Source organism: Callithrix jacchus, chromosome 4 (assembly GCF_049354715.1).
Source record: "Callithrix jacchus isolate 240 chromosome 4, calJac240_pri, whole genome shotgun sequence".
NCBI lineage: Eukaryota > Metazoa > Chordata > Mammalia > Primates > Cebidae > Callithrix > Callithrix jacchus.
The window spans coordinates 46,203,736-46,222,613 of record NC_133505.1 but is presented as its reverse complement, the minus strand read 5'-3'; the positions used below and the strand labels follow the sequence as shown (position 1 = coordinate 46,222,613).

The window sequence follows — 18,878 nt, the reverse complement described above, 5'->3', positions numbered from 1 at the left end:
TTAGGAAAATTATGAACCATGCTGGTTTCAACCCATCTCACCATTATTTCCCAAAGCACTTTACAAACATTATCTAAAAGGATATGTTCCAAGGACACTGAGCAGGAGGAGGGACAAGTCCAGCCTAGCAAGTCTCTAAGGGATAGAGACTGGCATACTCTATTCTATTGATGATACATGCAACCTGCTTCAAAAACCATTTTCCTAAATGCTGCAAGTTACCACAGTTCGAAGTACAAAAAAGCAATATAACAAGTTAGTTCTTACAAGATTAAGCTATACATGCTTCCTTTGAGGAAAACGGGCTAGGAAATCTACATTCTTCTAGGGTTTATTTTCTTATTTATATCATTAAAAACCTTTTTCCTAATCAAATCTCATTTATGTTTACCCTTCTGTCAACAAAGAAAACGAAACTGGTTTACTCTGAAGCTGTGCCCAGGCATGGTAAATTTCAACCCCAAAGAAAATTAAAAAAAAAAAAAAAAATTGAGTGATAAGAAGGGTGTATGTAACACATTCTAACACCCAAAAATAACTGCTGTCTGTAATTCAGTTACATCTCCCTCCCAAGATTGCCACTGTGTCAGTCACACCATCAGTAGAGGATTAAAGATGGTCCCAAACTCTGTGCTACTTCTCTCATTGAGAAATGGAGTCCAATTCCTCTTCTGAATCTGGGAAGGCTCCATAACTGCTTTAACCACAAAATATGGCAGAAGTGATGCTACATCAGTCTCCAACTGAGCCCATAAACTGTGAGAGATGTTAAGTGCTTTTTAAGATCCTAAGTTTTAAAGTGATTTGTTAAGAAGCAACAGGTAAGCAGAACCTCAGCCAGCAGGCCACGGCTTCAGCTTTCAGGTCTTTTCACCACACCAACAGCCTAAATGCTGTTTTACTTAGAAAAGAAAAAACTCAGGCACCATAACTTACTAAACAGAACATGCTATCAATGTTCAGAACGTAAAAAAGATTACCATGGTCCCCTAATTCTTCATAAGAAACGCAAACTGTCAAAAAGTAATACATCGGCCAAGTTCAATTAAAAAAAGGCTGTAAAGCATGGTACTGGTACCAAAACAGAGATATAGACCAATGGAACAGAACAGAGGCCTCAGAGGCAACACAACATATCTACAACCATCTAATCTTTGACAAACCTGACAAAAACAAGCAATGGGGAAAGGATTCCCTGTTTAATAAATGGTGTTGGGAAAACTGGCTAGCCATGTACAGAAAGCAAAAACTGGACCCCAGAAACTGGACCCCTTCCTGACACCTTACACTAAAATTAACTCCAGATAGATTAAAGATTTAAATATAAGACCTAACACCATAAAAACCCTAGAAGAAAACCTAGGCAAAACCATTTAGGACATAGGAGTAGGCAAGAACTTCATGACCAAAATGCCAAAAGCATTGGCAACAAAAGCCAAAATAGACAAATGGGACCTAATCAAACTCCACAGCTTCTGCACAGCTAAAGAAACAGTCATTAGAGTGAGTCGGCAACCAAAAGAATGGGAAAAAATTTTTGCAGTTTACCCAACTGACAAAGGGCTGATATCCAGAATTTACAAAGAACTAAAACGGATTTACAAGAAAAAAACAAACAAGCCATTCAAAAGTGGGCAAAGGATATGAACAGACACTTTACAAAAGAAGACATACATGAGGACAACAAACATATGAAAAAATGCTCATTATCACTGGTCATTAGAGAAATGCAAATCAAAACCACATTGAGATACCATCTCACACCAGTTAGAATGGCGATCATTAAAAAATCTGGAGACAACAGATGCTGGAGAGGATGTGGAGAAATAGGAACACTTTTACACTGCTGGTGGGAGTGTAAATTAGTTCGACCATTGTGGAAGACAGTGTGGCAAGTACTCAAGGACCTAGAAATAGAAATTCCATTTGACCCAGCAATCCCATTACTGGGTATATACCCAGAAGATTATAAATTGTTCTACTATAAGGACATATGCACACGAATGTTCACTGCAGCACTGTTTACAATAGCAAAGACCTGGAACCAACCCAAATGCCCATCGATGATAGACTGGACAGGGAAAATGTGGCACACATACACCATGGAATATTATGCAGCCATCAAAAACGATGAGTTTGTGTCCTTTGTAGGGACATGGATAAACCTGGAGACCCATCATTCTCAGCAAACAGACACAAGAACAGAAAATGAAATACCGCATGTTCTCACTCATAGGTGCGTGCTGAACAATAAGAACACATGGACACAGGGAGCGGAGCACTACACACTGGGGTCTGTTGGGGGGAATAGGGGAGAAACAGTAGGGGGTGGGGAGTTGGGGACAGATAGCATGGGGAGAAATGCCAGATATAGGTGATGGGGAGGAAGGCAGCAAATCACACTGCCACCTGTGTACCTAAGCAACTATCTTGCATGTTCTTCACATGTACCCCAAAACCTTATATGCAATAAAAAAAAAAGGCTGTAAAAATCAAGCGCCTTAAGTATACCCAAGTGTTGCATTTATTCTTTACACTGAAGAAAACCCTCTGGTCTAGAAGGTTAGATACCAAGATGTCAATTCCGGATAGTAGCATTTGGGAAGGGCAGGATGGCAGGAGGGGAGTGGCAGACAATTTTCACTTCACACTTTATACAATTCTGAATTGATTGAAAGAAGCATGTAATATATAGTTTTAAAAAGATAATTCATTTAGAAAAAGGCAAACCACTGTGGCCCTAACAACTTTTAAACACCTTCCTGGTACATTAAGAATGACAGCAAATGCCATTCTTAGTTATGCTTTCATAGAATAAAGGAAGGTGTCAGTTCCAAATGGATACCTACTTTAAACAGTGAGTAGAGTCCAGGCTCTAACTTGTGTGTCCTTCTATCCCACCAGCCACATGCTCCTAATGTGGCACTCCCAGTTAACACTGTGCCCAGCAAGGGGAGGATGACTGTAAAATTCCTTTGACTTCCTTTTTTCAAGCTTTGAAAGGGTACCAGATAAGAGGTAAATTCTTTGACAGTCCTTTTAGAGCTTTCCCCATGCCTCCAATAACTGTTAGTCCACCTTGCAAGTCAGACTGTGCTGGACACCATAAAATCACTTTCCCATGGTGTTCCTCTGCCACAATCCCAATCCCAAGAAAACTAGTAAGATGGTTGCAGTAAATATGAAAAAGAGTGGCAGCAAATCATGTCAGAAATATACAGGGCAGAAAAGAAAGATAAAATATTTCCTCCCTTGAATATCTAAATTTTCATAAAGTATCCCTGTATCTTGCTCTTGCTGCTTCTTTTTAAACCAATTCCTCGTTTCTAAGAAACTCCATCAGGAGACAGATAAGGAAAACACAAAAGTCAAAACAATTCATTCTGGTTCTGGTTATTAAAGTGAAGTAAAAAACCAAATTAAAAAGGAAAGCAACACAGGAAAGGGTTCAAAATTATTACAGAGTTATTAAGCGCTGAGATCTCGCCATAGCTGTAAGCACTTCCAAGAGCCCTTCCCAACCCCCAGTTTATCAGATTTCCTAAAGGGATAGAAACAAAAGTTAATCAAGTTCCAACTATCAGTATTTCTTCTAAGACATCATTTATTAGAATCCTATGACCTTACATTCAAGTATTTCTCTTTATTAAACCCTAACATTCCAATTTAGCTTTCATCCCTCACAGGAAAATACAGATACAAAAATTAAGATACAAAATGAACTGACAGAGTTCTATAAAAACTAGATAAACATACAAAAATATAAGTATAGTTTACCAAATTTAGATATAAAATATAAAACATTAGAAAATAGCCAAAGGATTGCCCATGCTGAATACATGAAGAATACAGAACAAGGCCGGGTGTGGTAGCCTGCAATCTCAGAACTTTGGAAGACTGAGGCAGGCAGATCACTTATGGTCAGGAATTCACTATCAGCCTGGCCAACATGGTGAAACCCCATCTCTACTAAAAATACAAAAAAAATTAGCTAGCCATAGTGGTACACATCTGTAGTCTCAACTACTTGGGAGGCTGAGGTTAGAGAATCACTTGAACCCAGGGGGCAGAGGTTGCAGTGAGCTGAGATGGCCTCACTGCACTCCAGCCTGGGTGACAGAGCAAGACTCCATCTTAAAAACAAAACAAAACAATTTAAAAAGCAGAAGATGAAAAGGAAGTCAGGCTGAGTTGCTGGGGTTTTTTTTAAATTAGTGTAATAATACATGCACAGTTTGAGAAATAATCTTGAGGCTGGGCCTGGTGCCTCACACCTGTAATCCCAGCACTTTGGAAGGCCGAAGCAGGTGGATCACTTGAGGTCAGGAGTTCGAGACCGGCCTGGCCAACATGGTAAAACCCCATCTCTGCTAAAAATACAAAAATTAGCCAGGCATGGTGGCAGGCACTTGTAATCTCAGGAGGCTAAGGCACAAGAAGTGCTTGAACCTGAGAGGTGGAGGTTGTAGTGAGCTGAGATCATGCCACTGCATTCCAGCCTGGGTGACAGAGCAAGAGAAAGAGAAGGAAGAAAAGGAAGAAAAAAAAGGGAAGGAAGAAAGGAAGGGAAGGGAGGGAGAAATCTTAGCCAGACGCAGTGGCTGACACCTATAATCTCAACACTTTTGGAGATCGAGGCAGGCAGATCACTGGAGTCCAGGAGTTCAAGACCAGCCTGGGCAACTGGCAAAACCCTGTCTTCATAAAAAAGGAAAAAAAAAAAAAAAAAACAGGCATGGTGGTCTTTCGGCCCCAGCTACTCAGGAGGCTGTGGTAGGAGGATCACTTGAGTCCAAGAGGTGGAGGTGACAGTGAGCCAAGATCACACCATTTCACTCCAGTCTAGGCAACAAAGTGAGACTCTGTCCCAAAAAGAAGAAAAGAATTAATTACATTGTATTCAGCATTTGTTAGTACTTAACTTTGGGAATATGTTCAAATTAATTTTTTTTTTTTTTAGAAACAACAAGGATCCATAGATGACAGAAAACTATCAAGAGTGTTAGAAATGTTAAAAGAATATAGAATATCTGACCTAGAAAAGAAAAAGAGGTCTCATTTACCAATAATTGTTGAGTATATTAAAGGTTTTTTAGGGGCCAGGCACAGTGGCTCACGCCTGTAATCCCAGCACTTTGGGAGGCCAAGACGGGCAGATCACCTGAGGTCAGGAGTTTGAGACCAGCCTCACCAACATGGCAAAACTCCGTTTCTACAAAAAATACAAAAATTAGCAGATGGGTGGCGGGCACCTATAATCCCAGGTACTTGGAAGGCTGAGGCAGGAGAATAACTTGAACCCGGGAGGCAGAGGTTGCAGTGAGCTGAGGTCGCGCCATTGCACTCCAGGCTGGGCAACAAGAATGAAACTCTGTCTCAAAAAAAATATATTTTTAACAAGGAAAATGTTGAGTAATTGCAAACACAGGCTCAGGTCATTAAGCAAACACTGGTCCCTGAACAGGAATAATGTGTACCACATAGTTCTCAAAACAAAACTCTCCTATTAGCTCTCAGATCTGACTTCAACTTCAGAGATTCCTACGTAACAAGCAAGGACAGAAATACTTTTAAAAATCACCTGAATATTCAACGCACGGTGGGCTTCAGAAATTAAGATTTTTTTTTTTGAAACACAGTTTCTCTCTCTCACCCAGGCTGGAGTTTAGTGGCATGACCTCGGCTCACTGGAACCTCCACCTCCTGGGTTCAAGCAATTCTCGTGCCTCAGCCTCCTGAGCAGCTGGGATTATAGGCATGCGCCACCACACCTGGATAATTTTGTATGTTTAGTAGAGATGGGTTTTGGTATGTTGGCCAGGCTGGTCTCAAACTACTGACTTCAAGTGATCTACCTATTTCAGCCTCCCAAAGTGCTGGGATTACAGGCATGACCCAGCACACTCGGAAAGAAATTAAGATTTAAAAGATCATCCTGGCCAGATGCAGTGGCTCATGCCTGTAATCCCAGCACTTTGGGAGGCTGAGGTAGATGGATCACCTGAAGTTGGGAGTTCAAGACCAGCCTGGCCAACATGGTTAGAAACCCCGTCTCTACTAAAAATACAAAATTAGCCAGGCATGGTAGTGCAAGCCCGTAATCCCAGCTACTCGAGAGGCTGAAGAAGGAGAATCGCTTGAACCCAGGAAGCAGAGGTTTCAGTGAGCCAATATCGTGCCATTGCACTCCAGTCTAGGCAACAAGAGCAAAACTTTATCTCAAAAAAAAAAAGATCATCCTGTAGTAGAAACCACAACACAATGAATAAGATGATTTGAAATTGGGATGCTCATGGGGCCAGGGTAGCTCCCAAACTATATCTAAAAATCAAATTAAGGCAACTAAAAAAGCAAGGATGGAACATAAAGTTATCTAAGAGAAGTCCAATCTATTCTAGTCCTTTTCTTGATGTCAGGTAAGGGTGTTTGCAGGTAATTTTTATATTATTATTATTTAAAAAGCAAATTAGGGTATATATAAACAGGAAAATAGAGAAACTGGTTGAATAGCTATACAATGAAATAATACTATTTAAAATAGGCAATAGAAATGAACAAACTGATTCACACAATACTGATAAATATGAAAAACTCTACCCTGTGTCAAAGAGTGTAATGTACACAGCATATGACTCCATTTATATGACTTTCAAAACATGCATAACTAATCTATCATGGGGAAAAAATCAGGACCATGGCTCCTAGTAGGGTATGAGAAACTGAGCAGAAGGGACCAGCCTGACTAGGAAGACACATGAGGAAACTCTGTGGAGCAAGAGTAGCATATATAGTATATATCTTCATAAAAGTTTGGGTTACAGAGTACTATGGTCTGAATGTTGGTGCCCTCCCCAAAATTCATTTGTTGAAACCTAACACCAAATGTGACAGTATAAAGAAGTAGGGCTTCTGCCTTAGTCATTAAGGCATCACCCTCATCAACAGAATTAGTGCCCTTATAAAAGAGGATAAAGGGAACACCTTAGTCCCTTCTGCCACATAAGAACACAGCAACAAGGTGCCACCCATAAGGAATGGGTCCTCATCGAACACTGAATCTGCCAGCACCTTGACCTCACCCTCCAGAACTGTGAGCAATAAATTTCTACTGTTTATATATTACCCAAGTATTCTGCTATAACAGCCCAAACTAATACATATAGGTTTGTGCATTTGTCAAAATTCACTAAATACTAAGCTTAAGAGATGTGTTTTTCACTGTATATAAATTGTACTTCAAAATGTAAAAACAAATGTTAAATTCTAGTCAATGATACGCATACTGAAGTACAGAGGGGTAAATGTGCTGAGTCAACAATTTACTTGGAAAATAATCAAAAAATAAGATTAATAGATGGATAGAAAGCAATAAAGCAAAATATTACAGAATCTAGGTAGTGGATAAATGGATAATTATTGATTTGTCATGATAAAATGTTATGGGGGAGGAGAAAATTAGATACAAGAGAAATAGTCTCTCTTTCCATTAAGCTATTACTTTTTTTTTTTTTTGAGATGGAGTTTCGCTGTTGTTACCCAGACTGGAGTGCAATGGCACGATCTCGGCTCACTGCAACCTCCGCCTCCTGGGTTCAAGCAATTCTCCTGCCTCAGCCTGCCAAGTAGCTGGGACTACAGGCATGCACCACCAAGCCCAGCTAATTTTTGTATTTTTAGTAGAGACGGGGTTTCACCAGGATGGTCTCGATCTCTTGACCTCGTGATCCACCTGCCTCTGCCTCCCAAAGTGCTGGGATTATCTTAAGCTATTACTTAAAGAACTGAAGCTCATCCGGAAACCCTTCTTAAAATATCCTCTTTCATTCATTACCCTCTTTCATAACTAAAGTGAAATATTTACTCAAGATCTCTAAATTTCCTCTGTGCTGATTTTTCTATAACCCAGCAACCCTTTAACTGATTACTGATTGTTTCTCAAGTATCTTGAAGTCACAAAGGGGAACTTCTGGACTAAGACAAATGTATAACAGATTCAAGCATTACAGTCACAAAGCATATTCTAAAAAATTTTAACAAATTGGTTCCTTGCTTTATTATTAAAATAATTAATCTTCCTGTTATCTGTTTTTTCTAATCAAATGGTCTCTTTTGTGTTTGGTTAGCAGAACCATCTCCCCCAAAAGCCCAGGAAACCTTCATTTAAAAAAAATAGTTTCTGGTTTTGGAAAGCAAAGGACCAGATCACTGCTTTCCAAACAATAGGCAATGTCTCAAAAAAAAAATACCAGCTCTGAAAAGGCAGCTGTGCCTAAAGCAATTAGCTGGTTTTCCTCATCAGTAAACACAGGATACCTGTCCCACCCACAACAAACTTGGGAGGATTACTGAGATAACATAGATAATGAAATATATCAGTATGATTCTCAGCCCAAAAATCTCCTGAAACTGGTAAGCAACTTCAGCAAAGTCTCAGGATACAAAATCAATGTGCAAAAATCACAAGCATTCCTATACACTAATAGCAGACTTAAAGAGAGCCAAATCAAGAATGAACTGCCATTCACAATTGCTACAAAGAGAATAAAATACCTAGGAATAAAACTAACAAGGAAAGTAAAGGACCTCTTCAAGGAGAACTACAAACCATTGCTCAACCAAGTAAGAGAGGACACAGATGGAAAACATTCCATGCTCATGGTTAGGAAGAATCAGTATCATGAAAATGGCCATACTGTCCAAAGTAATTTACAGATTCAATGCTATCCCCATCAAGCTACCAATAACCTTCTTCAAAGAACTGGGAAAAAACCACCTTAAACTTCATATGAAATCAAGAGAGAGCCTGCATAGCCAAAACAATTCTAAGCAAAAAGAACAAAGCTGGAGGCATCACACTACCTGACTTCAAACTACACTACAAGGCTACAGTAATCAATATAGCATGGTACTGGTACCAAAACAGAGATATAGACCAATGGAACAGAACAGAGGCTTCGGAGGCAACACCACACATCTACAACCATCTGATCTTTGACAAACCTCACAAAAACAAGCAATGGGGAAAGGATTCCCTGTTTAATAAATGGTATTGGGAAAACTGGCTAGCCATGTGCAGAAAGCAGAAACTGGACCCCTCCTGACACCTTACACTAAAATTAAGTCCAGATGGATTAAAGACTTACGCATAAGACCTAACACCATAAAAAACCTAGAAGGGGGGGGGGGCACTCGGTGGTGTAGCCATGACTATACTCCCCAAAAAGAAGCCGCCGCCGCCTCCAGACGCCGATCCTGCCAACGAGCCGCCGCCGCCCGGGCAGCTGCCCCTGGCGCCGCAGTGCGGCAGGGGTGTGGGCGTGGGCGGCGGCGGCACGGGCGTGGGCGGCGGCGATCGCGACCCTGACTCAGGCGTGGTGGGGGCCCGACCTCGAGCTTCGCCACCGCCTCAAGGCCCGCTACCAGGACCACCAGGCGCTCTTCACCGCTGGGCACTGGCCGTGCCGCCTAGTGCAGTGGCGGGCCCCCGGCCACAACAGGCTTCTCCACCTCCTTGCAGGGGCCCAGTTGGCGGGGGTAGTCCTGAGCGTGAGGAGGTCGGCGCAGGCTACAACAGTGAGGACGAGTATGAGGCTGCTGCAGCACGCATCGAGGCTATGGAGCCTGCCACTGTCGAGCAGCAGGAGCACCGGTTTGAAAAGGCCCTATGGGACAAGAAGGGCTTCATCATCAAGCAGATGAAGGAGGATGACGCCTGTCGCTTCCCGGCTGTAGCTGACCAGGTGTATGGAGACCAGGACATGCATGAGGTTGTGCGAAAGCATTGCATGGACTATTTGATGAAGAATGCCGACTACTTCTCCAACTATACCACAGAGGACTTTACCACCTACATTAACCGGAAGCGGAAAAAGAATTGCCATGGCAACCACATTGAGATGCAGGCCATGGCAGAGATGTACAACCGTCCTGTGGAAGTGTACCAGTACAGCACAGACCCTATCAACACATTCCATGGGATACATCAAAATGAGGATGAACCTATCCATGTCAGCTACCATCGGAATATCCACTATAATTCAGTGGTGAATCCTAGCAAGGCCACCATTGGTGTGGGGCGGGCCTGCCATCATTCAAACCAGGGTTTGCAGAGCAGTCTCTGATGAAGAATGCCATAAAAACATCGGAGGAGTCGTGGATTGAACAGCAGATGCTAGAAGACAAGAAACGGGCCACAGACTGGGAGGCCACAAATGAGGCCATCGAGGAGCAGGTGGCTCGGGAATCCTACCTGCAATGGTTGTGGGATCAGGAGAAACAGGCTCGCCAGGTCCGCAGCCCCAGCCAGCCCCAGAAAGCCAGTGCCACATGCAGTTCGGCCACAGCAGCAGCCTCCAGTGGCCTGGAGGAGTGGACTAGCCGGTCCCCACGGCAGCGGAGTTCAGCCTCATCACCTGAGCATCCTGAGCTGCATGCTGAGCTGGGCATCAAGCCCCCTTCCCCAGGCACTGTCTTAGCTCTTGCCAAACCTCCTTCACCCTGTGCGCCAGGTACAAGCAGTCAGTTCTCGGCAGGGGCCGACCGGGCAACTTCCCCCCTTGTGTCCCTCTACCCTGCTTTGGAGTGCCAGGCCCTCATTCAGCAGATGTCCCCCTCTGCCTCTGCAGGTCTGAATGACTGGGATGATGATGACATGCTAGCATCGGTGCTGGCAGTGTCCCAACAGGAATACCTAGACAGTATGAAGAAAAACAAAGTGCACAGAGACCCGCCCCCAGATAAGAGTTGATGGAGACCCAGGGATTGGACACCATCTCTCAACCCTAGCACTCCTGCCCTCTGGTGCCGCCTCAACCTTCTTTGGCTTCTTCCCTCTTGCCTCCTTCTGTTCTTCTGCTCTCCCCTCTTTTCCCTCCTCTTCACTTCCCTCTGGCTAGCCCACCCCTGTGCTCCCTCTCATTGCTGCTGCCACTATCAACTGTCTCTCTGCCAGCTGACGTGCCCTGTTGCCCCCCACCCTGCATAGCACCATCCCTGCATTCCACAGGGGACTCGGGCAAGGGTGCCGAGGATAGACAAGAGGTACACAGAGACAGACCAACTGGCAGCCAGGCAGCCCCAGAGGAGAGAGACATTCAGACAGGGGAAAATCTCCCTGCCCCTCATTCCTTCCAAGATGAGAAAAACTTGCTGCCCCCCCTCCACACTGATGCCAGGGATGTGGGAGGAAGAAGTGGGAAATTTCCCTTTCCAGTACCCCAAGAATGTCTGAGCCTTTGATCTTGAATTTTTTTTCTTTATGAAAATGTACTTTTATCTTATGAAATTAACTAATCAAAAATGATATAGATGACAGCACTGGGTCTGTGAAGGTGGCATCTTTCTGGCCAGGCAGGTCATGGGGCATGGAGGGGGGTGAAAAGATGTGGGTTGCTGTCTTCTAGCCTCCAGCTGCATGGAGGCAGGCCCAGGGCCAAGGTTGTGCACTGGGCAGGGCAGCAGGTGTCAGACCAGCTTGGACAATGAAACCCTGACCTTGCTGCATTCCTTTTGCTTCCACCATCACTAGTCTCTATGGAATCTTGGGGTGGGGGGGCATCTTTGGGGATCATGGCTGCCACCCGGGATTTGAGTGTAGCAAGTGTGGGAGCAGCCTTGGCAGATGGGGCACACATGCCCTGCAGGTGTTGACAAGATCCGCCATCTGTAACGTCCTTGGCACAATAAAACCAAATGTCAGTTTTCCAAAAAAAAAAAGAAACCCTAGAAGAAAACCTAGGCAAAACCATTCAGGACATAGGCATAGGCAAGGACTTCAAAAGCATTGGCAACAAAAGCCAAAATAGACAAATGGGACCTAATTAAACTCCAGAACTTCTGCACAGCAAAAGAAACAATCATTAGAGTGAATCGGCAACCAACAGAATGGGAAAAAATTTTTGCAATCTACCCATTAGACAAACGGCTAATATTCAGAATCTACAAAGAACTAAAACAGATTTATAAGAAAAAAGCCCATTCAAAAGTGGGTGAAGGATATGAACAGACACTTTACAAAGAAGACATATATGAGGCCAACAAACATATGAAAAAATGCTCATCATCACTGGTCATTAGAGAAATGCAAATCAAAACTACACTGAGATACCATCTCACGCCAGTTAGAATGGCGATCATTAAAAAATCTGGAGACAACAGATGCTGGAGAGGATGTGGAGAAGTAGGAACACTTTTACACTGTTGGTGGGAGTGTAAATTAGTTCAACCATTGTGGAAGACAGTGTGGCGATTCCTCAAGGACCTGGAAATAGAAATTCCATTTGACTCAGCAATCCCATTACTGGGTATATATCCAAAGGATTATAAATTGTTCTATTATAAGGACACATGCATACAAATGTTCACTGCAGCACTGTTCACAATAGCAAAGACTTGGAATCAACCCAAATGCCCATTAATGACAGACTGGATAAAGAAAATGTGGACATCATGGATTACTATGGAGCCATAAAAAAGGATGAGTTCATGTCCTTCACAAGGCAGATGAACCTGGAAACCACCATTCTCAGCAAACTAACACAAGAACAGAAAATCAAACAACACATGTTCTCACTCACAGGTGGGTGTTGAACAGTGAGAATACATGGACACAGGGAGGGGAGCAACACACACCGGGGTCTGTGGAGGGGGAACTAAGGGAGGGACAGCAAGGCGTGGGGAGTTGGGAAGGGATAACATGGGAAGAAATGCCAGGTATAGGTGATGGGGAGGAAGGCAGCAAACCACATTGCCATGTGTGTACCTATGCAATAATCTTGCATGTTCTTCACATGTACCCCAAAACCTAAAACACATATATAAAAAATATAAAATATACATATATAAATAAAATATATATACATAAAAATAAAACTTACCGAACTATTAAAAGAAGAAAAAAAAACAAATTAGTATGATTCTGTGATGTTACTAACAACCTCTCAAACTACCTATGTTTCTGGACAAATAAGAGAAAAGATTTTACTATCATTACGAAATTAAGATCAGGGTGTGGTGGCTCACAACTGTAATCCAAGCACTCTGGAGGCCAAGGCAGGCGGATCATCTGAGGTCAGGAGTTCAAGACCAGCCTGACCAACACAGTGAAACCCCATCTTTAAATTTTTATCTTTTAAAAAAAAAAAAAATTAAGATCAATTAAGAGAGATTTCCAGTACAAACACTTGGCCCATAATGATTAGTAGTGACTCATACAGAAATCCATGTGAGTCAAGAACTACAATTCTCAATTTACCCAACAGGTCGTTTCATATCACCCATATTCAAGTATACAAAGTACTGTTGAGGACAGTGGCTTAGTGACATCCTTGTCGAGTGCTACTAAATCCCTCTTGCAAACCCAAGGTTTGTGGCACCACAAAAGCAATTAAAAGGCCCTGATTCAAGTAGGTATCATGAAGTAAATTATCTTGTCCATTTTTGACAGATTCATAGGAAGATCATCATCGTCAGCACCTAAGGAACTCAAGACCTCTGAAAATTTTCTCCCCAATCCCTACAGTTGATTCAGCACAATTTTAAGTTTATTCATTCAAATGGGAAATAGTATATACTTGAAGACAAAGGTCCCCTGAAGAATGCTGAGATATACTTAAGAGCACTTTTCAAGGAAGGAGTGAAGGAGAAAGATTTCATTTAAAAGTTTTAGTTTGCATGAAAACAAGTGGATAAGATAAATAAAAGTAAGTTTTAGTTTCATCCTAAATTCTAGGCTTGAAGTTCACAATCACCACACCCTAAAGAGAAAAAACAAAGTGGGGGTGGGGGGTGGGGGTGGGTTGACAAAAACTTACACCAAGATCTTCATCATTCAATAAATACATGCTGATTAGTTACAAACTGCTGAGTGAGCATCACTACAAACTATAAAGGATTGGCCAGGCGCAGTGCCTCGCACCTGTAATCCCAGCACTTTGGGAGGCTGAGGCAAGATCACCGGAGGTCAGGAGTTCGAGACCAGCCTGCCCAACACAGCAAAACCCGTCTCTACTAAAACTACAAAAAAAATTAGCTGGGCATGGTGGCGGGTGCCTATCTCAGCTACTCAGGAGGCTGAGGCAGGAGAATTGCTTGAACCTGGGAGGCGGGGGTTGCAGTAAGCAGAGATCAAGCCACTACACTCCAGCCTAGAAAACAAGAGAGAAACTCCGTCTGAAAAATATATGATTAAGTAAACAAATGGTGCAGGGACTAGAAAACTGCAAAAGAATAAAGTTGGAACCCTGTCTCATACCTTCTACAAAAATTAACTAAAAATAGATAACCAACAGGCCAGGTGCAGTGGCTTACGCCTACAATTCCAGCACTTTCGGAGGCCGAGGCAGGCGGATCATCTGAGGTCAGGAGTTTGAGACCAGCCTGGCTAACATGGTGAAACGCTGTTTCTCAAAAAATTAGCCGGTGTGGTGGTGGGTGTGGAGATCATGCCATTGCACTCCAGCTAGGTAACAGGAGCGAAACTCTGTCTTGAAAAGCAAAAAAAAGATAACCAACTTAAATGTAAAATGAGAGCTAAAACTATAAGACAATTAGAAAAAACATAATGTAAATCGTTGTGACCTTGAATTGGGTAAAGTTTTCTTAGATATGACACCAAAAGCACAAGTAACAACAACAAAAAGATAAATAATAACTCATCAAAATTAAAACTTCTGTGCTCTAAAGGATATATCTCAAAAAAATGTGAAACCACCACCTACAAAATGGGGGAAAAAATTTACACATCACGTATCTGATAAAGAACGAGTATCCAGAATACATACATATACAAAGAACTTTCACAACTTACAAATATAAAGGCATATAACTCAATTTTAAAACGTGCAAAGTATTTAAATAGACATTTTTCCAAAGAAGATATACAAATGGTCAATGGGCATATTAATGATACTCAATATCATTAGTCATTAAGGAAATGCAAATCAAACCACAATGAGGTGCCACTAGAATGGCTATAATCGAAAACAGCAGCAATGGCAAGTGTTGGCAAAGATGTGAAGAAACTGGAGTTCTCAGACATTGCCGGTGAGAATGTAAAATAATGTAGTTGCTCTGGAAAACAGTGTGGTAGTTCCTCAAAAGTTAAACAGAGTTACCACATGATCCAGAAATTCCCCTCCTAGGTATTCAAATAAAAGAAGTGAAAACAGGTGTTCACCCAAAAACTTGTAAACAAATGTTCGTAGCAGTATTGTTCATAATAGCCAAAAACCTGAAACAACCCATTATCCATCAGCTAATGAACAGATAAACAAAATGTGGTACATCTACACAATGGAATATTATTCAGCCGTAAAAGACATGAAGTACACTACAGCATGGAAGTACCCTGAAAACGTTACACTAAGTGAAAGAAGCCATACACGAAAGGTCATACATGCTATGATTCCACTTATTATGTGAAATGTCCAGAATTGGCAAATCCATAGAACCAGAAAGTAGATTCATGGTTGGCAGGAGCTGAGGGGAGAAGGACTAATAGTGACTGCTATTGGGCATGGGATTTCTTTATGAAGTGAGAAAACTGTCTGAAATTAGACAGTAGTGACAGTTGCATAACTTTGTGAAGAGACTAAAAACCACTAGTTATACACACCAAAAGGATGAAATGTATGGTATGTGAATTATATCTCAATATTTTTTAAATTAAGCAAAAAAAAATTGCTAAGGAACAAAATAAATTTACCTTCCGCCTGCAAAAATGTTATAAACACTTTCAATCCCTTCATAATTAGAAAATGATAATCCAAAAGCTTCAGATAAGCCAAATATCAGCACTCCAAAGATTCATCTAAAACTGAGCCAGAAGTTCAAGAACAAACTTTCTACTCTTTCTAGGTTAAAATACACCAAGTTGTCCCTGTCTACAAATGTAGCACCACCCACATGACAGCCTTGGGCCTCCCTGACAGTCCCTATGTTTTAAAACAGAAGGGTGTCAAATCAAAACAGCTTCAACCTCAAAGGCCTCCAGAGATATTCCAAAATAAAGCAAAACCAAGTTGCCATAATACTTATGACACTATTAAAATTCTACCAATATAATTTTTAACAAACTTAAAGTGTACCTTTGTGTATATTTAACATATTGGTATATACACTGTTCTCTATACAGGCTGTTCTTTAATAAGAGCCTATCTGTATATTAAAAGGACCCATTGTCTTTGATTACACAGTTCCAGTGCTGAAATGCTTAACATTCCCTAAAGTCACAACGGAGTAGTTACATAGCTAAATAAACTGAAGAATGCTTACAGAAAATAATACACAGCAAAATCAGATTTTTAGAGTATCTGAAAAAATGCTACTTGACCTTAATCCTCATTCAGTCTCCTCTAATAATTCCAGTATGTCTTCTTCTTGTGTTATTTTGACACATACAGCAAATGTCATGAATAAAATAGCATAAACCAGTATCAGCCAAGAAGTCTGTCCTCTCATCTTAGCTCATACTTTACCCAACTTTTCCTAAATATATATACTGAGCTTTTCTTAAGAAATACGTTTCATTATCTCCCATATAAACATCTTCTTTCTACCCCATCCAACCTATAAGGAGGAGGAGGAGAGACAGAGAATATGAGTATCTAATATCTTTTCAGCAACATAGATACACTTCAAAAAGACATAACATACAACTCGAAAGACTTCAGAAAAGACATATGAATATTTATAGGAATTAAAGTCCAGACTAAATATAAGGGACTTCTTGCTGGAAGAACAAAAGCCGAGAGAGATGGTTAAGTCTATAAAATTAGGTCAAATACCAAGACAAATGAGGCGAATGCAATCTTGTCTGCCAGAACTTAGAAGACTAAGAAGCTGAAGTGCAAGGGTTTTTATAAAAACTACCCTAAAAACATATATATTATTGGAAGAGTGTTAATAGAAGTAAAAATATAGATTCAAGAAAAGTTTCTTTCCATTCATGATGGTTAGATTCATGAACCATTAATGAAAGGTGCTCCATTTCTGGTACACATAGGATATAATTACAGAAATTTTTCACAAAACATACCCTGGTACCATGCTGGGACAGAATACTGCTGAGACGTACAAGCATGACTTTAAAAGCATTACTCAATTTCTTCTAGGACCTTGACGCAGCAGAGAAGTCCCAATTATCATCTTAACCATTCTTTGCAGCGTGACCCTACTGCCATTTCTTCACTGAAATACCACCTCCTTTCCATACATAACCTTATACTCACCTGATTTATCTCCTATCAGTGTGTCCAACTCCTTTCCAAACTCCTGTTTTTCTACTTGTATTCCTCAGGATTCCATCTTCAGTTATCTTCCCACTCTATACCACTGGGTCTCAAAAGGAAAGTGACACTTTTTCAAGGAATGGAAGAAAAACAGTCAAGGATAAACTATCCAGACCTTATCATGGACCCATTAAATTGGAGCTGGGGAGAGCATGAGTAATGTGTTTTTTTAGTAGATTCTCCAAGTGATTCTAACAACTCCATTTCTATCCCACAGAGAACCACTGCCCTAACAATACTTTTTATGTGACCCTACCCTACTTTAATTCCTATAAATATTCCTATAAAAACCATACACATTGATGTCACCCTAAATGACAGGGCCCTAGTTCATCCTCTCTCCTAATTCAGACACCTAAGGCATTCCACTCTTAGATTGTCCATAAGCCCTAAAATTCAACACATTTGATGCCACTTTTGTAGCATAACAATAACACCCATGAAAAAGGAACTAGATAAACTGGTTAAATGAAATCTGGTACATGTACCTACCAGAATATTGTGCTGTCATTTATTATAAAGGATGCTAGAAATGTATATGCTCACTTGGAAAGAATTCCAAGATCTGCTAACTGAAAAAAGCAAGGTGAAGGATAGTGTGTCGTATGCTATTAATGTTAGAAAAAAAGGACAGATGCAGTACATGAACAGGAAACTTCAGGAAACATATTCAAAAAACGTAACCATGGCTAAATGGGACTAAGGCTATGGTCTCCCACTAAGAGACTAAAACCAGGAGACAGAGACATCCTTTTCATAATATATCCATTTGTATGTTTAGATGTTTTACCATACAAATATACTCATTTTCTAATTTTTTTAAAAAAGGATTTAGATAATATAAAACCATGATATCTAAAAAAGGACTCATCCAGAATACATTTTAAAAAAACTCTTACAGGCTGGGCATGATAGCTCATGCCTGTAATCCCAGCACTTTGGGAGGCTGAGGCAGAAGGATCACTTGAGCCCAAGAGTTCAAGATCAGCCTGGGCAACATGGTAAAACCCCATCTCTACAAAAAGTTTAAAAGTTAGCTGAGTGTGGTGCACACCTGGGGTCCCAGCTACATGGGAGGCTGAGGCAGAAAGATCACTTGAGCCCATGAGGTCAAGGCTGCAATGAGTCATGACTGTGTCACTGCACCCCACCCTAGGAGACAGAGTGGTAAGACTATCTCAAACGATGACAACAAAAAAACCTCTTACAGCTGGGCGTGGTGGCTCACACCTGTAATCCCAGCACTTTGGGAGGCTGAGACAGCAGATCACAAGGTCAGGAGTTCAAGACCAGCTTGGCCAACATAGTGAAATCCCATCTCCACTAAAAATACAAAACTTAGCCAGGTGTGGTGACACACGCCTGGAGTCCCAGCTACTTGGGAGGCTGAGGCAGGAGAATCGCTTGAACCTGGGAGGCAGAGGTTGTAGTGAGCCGAGATCACGCCATTGCACTCCAGCCTGGGTGACAGAGTGAGACTCCATCTCAAAATTAAAAAAAAAAAGGGAGGGGGGAGAACCTCTTAAAAATGAATGAGAAAAAAAAGTACATGACACAACAGACACTTAAGCAAAATGCTTCAACAGGTAC

General features: G+C 41.4%; 1 protein-coding gene and 1 pseudogene across 8 annotated transcripts in view; one reads left to right on the top strand and one right to left on the bottom strand.

Moving 5' to 3' along the window:
- Positions 1-18,878, bottom strand: part of ZFAND3 (zinc finger AN1-type containing 3) — a 335,328-nt gene that overhangs the window by 300,907 nt on the left and 15,543 nt on the right. For 2 of the 7 annotated variants that reach the window (XM_078369085.1, XM_078369089.1), the window contains exon 2: positions 17,229-17,337. The exons of the other annotated variants lie outside the window; for them this stretch is intronic. The gene's annotated coding sequence lies outside the window, so the exon portion shown is untranslated. The remainder of the gene's footprint in view (positions 1-17,228; positions 17,338-18,878) is intronic. 7 annotated transcript variants of the gene reach the window in all.
- On the top strand, positions 9,180-11,719 carry LOC103792421 (OTU domain-containing protein 5 pseudogene; annotated as a pseudogene). Its single transcript, XR_013534202.1, has one exon. The product of XR_013534202.1 is annotated as an OTU domain-containing protein 5 pseudogene (transcript).